Genomic DNA, 6,995 nt, shown 5'->3' with positions numbered 1-6,995 from the left:
ACCGAACAACACGGGCTTCTTGAAGGCGGGGGCGGAGGGTTGGTGACAGGTGATGCAGCAGCTAAGTTTATCCATTTACTCCACATTAGTTGCTATCGATCAGGCGTGTCAGCGCTTCCAAAGGAGGGCGCGAGGCAGAAAGGGTTGTTAGATTGCAGGGTGGAGGCGCTCTGGAATTGGGAAGCCCGTGTTGCACCAAATTGGGAATGATGGACCGGAGGTGACACCAGGACTGAGCCACTTAACGGGCTCTAATGGCTGGACCAGATTAACAGTCAAAGACCAGACCAAGGCCGTTCGAATTGCCAACAGAACAGATAGATGAGGAAAACCACTGGGAAACCTTGGAAGAATTATTTTTGCAAGGGTCCGGTATTAGTCTCATTTGATTAAAAAACCGAAAAAATGCAGTGTTATAGTCAAGAACACACCAACTGAGACCGAGACATTAATGAGAGAGGTGACTGAGTGAAACGAGACCAAGACTTTTGGCCAAAATGAGATCAAGACCCTTCAAAAGTGGTCTCAGGATCGGTCGGCAAGCTCGAGAACAACAAGATTGCTCTCGTGACGAGTCAGTGGAAGGATTCGCTCTTGAGATGTTTCTTTTTCTCACAGACGGATATGTGCATTGGTTCCGCCGCCAGCAGATATTCTCAGATCAGTGTGATGTGCACACACACACACACACACACACACACACACACACACACACACACACACACACACACACACACACACACACACACACACTGTGAAATCAACCCAAGCCATTATTAAACCCTCTCTGTAAGGGGCATCACACCTACACAGTGCATTACCAAGAATCTGTCCCACATTAGCATTAATAGACATCCCAGAATTTCATACGGCGGGATCACGAGCGTGAAATCCTTCACGATTTTCGAAGAATAAGAATTGAAGAGGCGATCCGGCGACTTTTCAAGCATAATACTGTCTTTCAGAATCCTCGCTAGACGTATTCATCAATGCGTGTCTCGCCGTCCTGTGTGTGAACATAAGTGAAACACAAACCAGCGTGCTGCACGACAACAGGGTGTCTTCTTCTCTTGGGTTATGACGGCTACCGTGGCGACAGTTTTAATTACGCGCCATCAGTCCACACAGAGTCTAATAAAGCGGACTGTCAATCTCAAACTCATTTGGAGGTGGGACGCCGCACCGACGATTACATTAATCACTGACACCGAGCCTAAATGGGAACACAACACCATGATGGCTTCACTGCCTCAGATGATGAAGTTAGCTCCAAGTAAGTTTGGTTGCAGAAAGAAATGTCCCCGCTCGGCCCCTCGTCTAAGAACTTGAACAGCAAAGTGTCCTCCAGATCCCGAATTTCTTCTAGAACCAAAGTGAAATGTGGTCCTGATTTCACATAAAAAAATGACAGCAGGAATCTACACGGCTGCTAATCTGGCTCAGATCCAGATAAAATTGCCCGGGCCTGTGTAAACTAAACGCGGATAAGATCTGACAGATGGAGATATGAAGCTTACCGAGTTTCCCTTCTCACCTCAGCGCCATGCAAACAGCATGAGGCCTCCTAGTGTTGTAGTTCCCAAAAACGGTCACGGTATCAAGACCACTGAGGAATTTTGACTCTGTTTTGCTCGCATAAAATGGGATTGTTGATCAGCACCGGTCAAGCATTGTTTCAATTCAATTAAGTTGACTTGAAATATAAGAATAAATATAGTAAAAAAAAATCCTGCCCAGTTAAGGTTGGTCACTCTTCAGAGGCACGCTTTGTTGGTAGGTGCATAATTGGCCAGTTTTGCAAATGCAAAGCAGAGCCCGGTGAATGCTGATCACCCTTTTTGTCTAATGTCTAACTTGTCGGCGTCAATCATTGTTTCACCGCTCCCTTCATTTCCCCCCCATTATCTTCTTCTTCCACCCTGCAATCCATTATTCATTCCTGCGTACCGTCTTTTGCCGGTGACAGATTGACGAGCGTATTCAATTAAGAACTCAATTTATTTATTTTTCGGCGGCAGGAGTCTTGTTGTTGGAAGTTGTGTCGTTTTTTTTTTTTTGGGGGGGGGTTGGGTCTGCATCTGCGAGTGGGCGGACATGCTGTAGGTGTGGGAGTGCGCCTGCCCACTCACGGACTAAAGTCAGTGCCGGTCAAACGTGGTCAGTTCCACGTTCACGCTCTGTCCCGAGCAGAGCAGATGGTCTCATCTACACATGGGAACACGTAGCACCTGGACTCTCCCAGCACCCTCTTTGAAATAGAGACATGTAAAATATTTGAGAGCCGCCCCTTGAAAAATCAACACTTCATGCTCAGATTGGATTTCTATTGACAGTGAATGCCTACGTCCCAAGGTGATGTTTTTCGCCAGCCATCTCTATTGCGTTTGGGGGCGTTATCAGGTGCACGCAGGCCCGGGTGCGGTGTGATGCTATCACCGGACGCGTTAACTGCCGTGTTAAGCTTTAATGAGGAATAGATTAGGATGCATAGCGCATAGCATACCCACACGCCCAAGCGCAGAACCGTAATAGGCCAGATAAGGGATTTTTCTGCTGATCTCACGCAAATGCAGACGGCCTCCGGGGGGCTGTTTGGACTCGGCTCCCTGTTTGCAATGCCATTCGTCACGTTGACACCTTTTGTTCGCGGTTTGGATGTCACGTCGGCGCGATACTCGTCGGCGCACGAGTGTGGCTTTTGAGTGGGAGCGATGCATGTTGACCTTTGAACCCGTACACCTAACCCTTCCAGATAGCGCGGCTCGAGTTCAACTCCTTTTTTTGTTCCCTAATGAAGTCCCCTGGAATCGCTTTTGACATTTGGATTGCCTGCTCTAAATAAAAATAGCAAAGCCATATGGTCCAATTGAGCTCATCTGGGAAATAATCAAACGTTTTATGGGTTAGCTTCATCATTTTTCGCATGGTGCCGCCAAGAACCAAACACTCATTTTTGGAAATGATCTCACATCGCCTGCATTTATTAGGTATGGTTACCGTTTGTTTTCAGACACTAACACGAAAGTCCTTCTCTCTTCGGTTCCAGTATCAAAAATAGCCCCGTCTCACACACGCAGGGATTCCTCGCTCCCAAACACCACAGTCAATTTGACTTCAAAGCAAAACAAACACGCGGCATTTCCATATTTCGAACCCATTGCGAGTAAATTACGTCCTCTAATCCAAACCCGCTCTCATTCCACAACAATGCTTCCAGGCGTCAAAGGTTAGACCATGCCTTCGGTCCGTGCAGACAAACCCTCCCTAACAATCTCGTCGGAGCGCTAGTTAGGATTACTGCGGGAGATTAAAGAGACGACGCGACAAGCGGGGGACCCGGCGAGGGCGCGTAAAGAGGACGTGATCTACGAGATGATGGCGACTGTCGCGTCTTCCATCATCTCCTCTATAAAGTTCAGCCAGTCACGAAACGAGGATGTTAAAACCGCGGGCCAATACAGGCATCCAAATGCTCAGCTAGCCCCCGGAAACTTAGGGTTTCAGCACGCCAACGACCGCGTTGTGATTGGTCGAGACATTGAGAATTCTTATGCAGATTTGAATGCTTAAAAATGACACTGATGCGATGAAACTTCCATTTACTTTTCATCCATTATCTCGTCGCTTGTCGGACGAGCCAATGGGGTAAACAAATCACACGCGGATTTGTAATTCTACACCGCATCCCAAACTTCATTAAGAATCCGGGGGAGCGTAGGAATGACAATGGCATTTGGCATTTACACACCCCTGTGATTCATCTCCATCGTATCATGCTGAGATAAAACAGAAGAAGTCCTAAGAAAAGGTCAGTATCTCTAGACGGCTGCGTGCGCGTCTGCAACGCTCTGGGTGGGATTTATGGAGACGGTAAACCCGTGCATGCTTGTCAACGCCTTCGCTGCCACACACACACACACACACACACACACACACACACATCCTACCGCTCTACCTCCCCTCGTTTACTGCAATGCGCCAGCAGTGGTTAGCACTCAGAGACAAAAGACAAGCAATACTAAGAGGTAAAATAGGGAGTGATTGTTGGTCCTTCTTCCTTTCCATCGATGCTGCAGATACATTTTTTAATACGCGCCCGTCAATAGAGCGGATGGTCTGACGAAGGCATTTTTCAAGCAGTCGATAGTCATTTAGCGTGTATCTGCGTCCCCCGAGTCAGGGATCTCGATCAATTCCGTCGATGAATTCAAATAAATCGCACGTAGAAATCAAGCCGAGCGCTTCCGGCGGGCGCACTGCACGGGCGGCCACCTCGCGAAAACAATACACGCCGCCGTCCCCTTTCCGTGGGAGATTAATTAGAGCCGCATGGGCGGTGGAGCGGCTAAAGCTAGCCGGCGCGGTTTTAAAGCACGAGCTAGTCGATAGTCTATTACAAACGTACGGACCTCTGCTGTGTAACAGCGCGACGACGCAAGTGGAGGGTGATGGAGAGTTCGTAGGCTGCGAGGGAGAGCCGGATGCAAGGTAGAAAGTCGGTCCAAAGTGTTCTGGGATGCGTCCCCGGCGATCGACGGTATAAATGCCAAACTGCAGACGCACTATCTGATTTGCCAACTTCAGGAAAATGCACCAATCTACCAATTAGTTTCCATCCTCATTGAAGGTCCCAATGGCCGAAGCACCGCCATTAAAAGTCCTCACCGTGAGACAGTCACAACCCACCGAGAGCTAATTACAGCCAAAGTCAAGCTTTGCGCTATTTCTAATGATGCAGCAAGAGTCTAGCTCAAGGGGGAGAACTCTTGCAGTGAGTTCATTATGCCATTATTCTAGAATTCCAAGTTGGCCGAAGCTCATCTTGACCTCCAGGACCTAGAGAGCAAAGGATCCCAAGTAAGACCCGTCGCACCCTCTCCGCCATCTCACCAGTAAACGGCAAAGTGTGAATAATGAGATTTTGGCCGCAGGTCACCGTCCGCTCTGGTAATCTCCTCTTCTTGCCATCCCCCAAATAATTTGGCTGCCTTCACATGACAACAGAAGGTTTTGCTGATAGAGGTTGTGCATTTGAATGAAGCCAGCATTTTCAGATGGACGGCTACGGCATCCATTCCTGATGTATTCATTGTTGGAACTGCAAATATAGTGGTATTTTATCTCGGCGTATTTTATTCAGTAACTCCAGAATATAAGTCATGTTCATTATCCAGGGAAATCCTGTTAAAATCGCAGATAACCCCTGAAGTGCCTTCACGTACCCCCATTTGAGAACCGCCGATTTCAAGGTTATTTATTGCAGGCACTTTGATGCAGTTGATTATTTTTATTTTGTTTTAGACAAAGCTGTAACTCGTATATACGCTGTAAAAAATAATTAACAGTTGTTGAAAGTTGATTCAAAGTTGATTAGGTATACGTAATTTTTTATAGATAATAATCTTATTTAAATTGAGTGCTTCAAGTTGGGGGGGGGCATGAAAAGTTTTCTCTGATGTTTTTGATTGTATACATATATTTTATATATACACAGCACTTAGTATACTATTTTGGTACCAATTTTGAATATGTAAGTACAATTTTGATGTTTTTACCTGGGGTTCTGATCGCATTAGCTCTTTAACATAGGTTCGGATTGCCCGTCATACGGTGAATTCGCGGGACGGATTCATCTGGCAACACGCGTCCCCACTGTATAATTGAGAAGCACTGATTCAGGACAAGAGCAAAGTACTATGCAATATAAAGTATTGGTCAAAAGTCTAACTGCAAAAAGCACAAACCTAGTGCTTGAAAAGCTAATATGCTTTCAGCACGGCAAAGCCAAGGTATTCCATTTGGAATCCACTTGGCAAAGGAAAAGCAGCGCATCCATGTCTGCGCTTCCAGTGAATGATGTCACTCAAAGACTGGAATGGACCTCTAATGAACTCCCAATGGCATGCGAGCACATTTACACTGCATTATTGCTTCTTCACCCTTAACCTCCCAGTGGAGAGGAGCGGAGGGTAGTACTTCTGTCCGCAGAGGTAGGAGTCATTACAGTAGATGTGCCTTTTGCACTGGGAAAGAGAGAATACCAGCGAATATGGTCCGACCGATTCAGAGAGGGCTTAGTGGTCTCGCTACGGTTTCAAGGGCCGCCATTACTAAGAATGTCACGTCGCAGTGTAGCGAGTTTATGGGAACGCGGGACGACAAGAGCCCGCGGCGTTCGAGCAGCAGGGAAAAGAGGAAAGGAAACGTCAAAGAAGGCAGAAATACGTCAGAAAGCAGACCGGCGCTCCTTCTTTATTTCTCTTTCGCCACCTCTGGAGATCGGTTCGACTTTCTCACCGGCAAACTCCAAGAAATCAGATTACTCTCATGCCTGCGATCGTGCGGTTCCCGATGGAAGGAGATGGTTGAGGAACAGGAGTTGGATGAGTTCAACTAATTGCCTCATGATGGAATTTTAGCATCTCCTTCATTATAAAGGAGCTTCTAAGTGTTATTGATCTTTGTCTGGGAGTTGTGCGGTGTGAGAGAGCCCGACTGCTCGGAGGCCATGCATTATTCAAGCTTTCTGACGAGCGCGCCTCGCCAGGGCCTGCCAATTCCTCTCCGTTGGCCCGGGAGTAACGGCAAGTCCCTAGCTGCCGCCGGGCTACCTCACAAACACTCGCATCACGTAGGCTCAACCTCACCGGTCTCAGGTTGCTCACATCGACCTCAAGCTCCACTAAGGGGTTAATCCGGGACCAACTGATAGCTACTTCTGCTGACGGCAATTCCCGACCACTCAATTATGGACGCCAACCTTTTCCTTCCAAAGAATGTCAGAACTGAGAAACAAACGCATGTTCTCCTCGTGGTGGTGCTACTACCAAGTCAGGTAGGCAGCGAGGGAGAGAGAGAGCGAGGATGGACCAAAGTATCAATGAGCTCCAACTTTATATTTTCGTGGCGTAATTAAGAATCCATTTCCTTTTCTCTACTGCCACTAGCTACACCTGCGGGCATCCAATTTGCTTTGCTGCGCACATTAGGTCCAA

At 47.4% G+C, this 6,995-nt stretch overlaps 1 protein-coding gene across 2 annotated transcripts in view; it reads right to left on the bottom strand.

Annotated features, from left to right (window-relative positions):
- Nucleotides 1–6,995, bottom strand: part of plxna4 (plexin A4) — a 138,545-nt gene that overhangs the window by 11,139 nt on the left and 120,411 nt on the right. The gene's annotated exons all lie outside the window — the stretch shown is intronic.

The sequence above is a fragment of the Hippichthys cyanospilos genome, chromosome 22, assembly GCF_059441005.1.
Source record: "Hippichthys cyanospilos isolate Australia breed blue-spotted pipefish chromosome 22, RoL_Hcya_1.0, whole genome shotgun sequence".
NCBI classification, from domain to species: Eukaryota; Metazoa; Chordata; class Actinopteri; order Syngnathiformes; family Syngnathidae; genus Hippichthys; species Hippichthys cyanospilos.
Note: the sequence above shows the minus strand (reverse complement) of the source record. Positions and strands in the feature narration are given on the sequence as shown.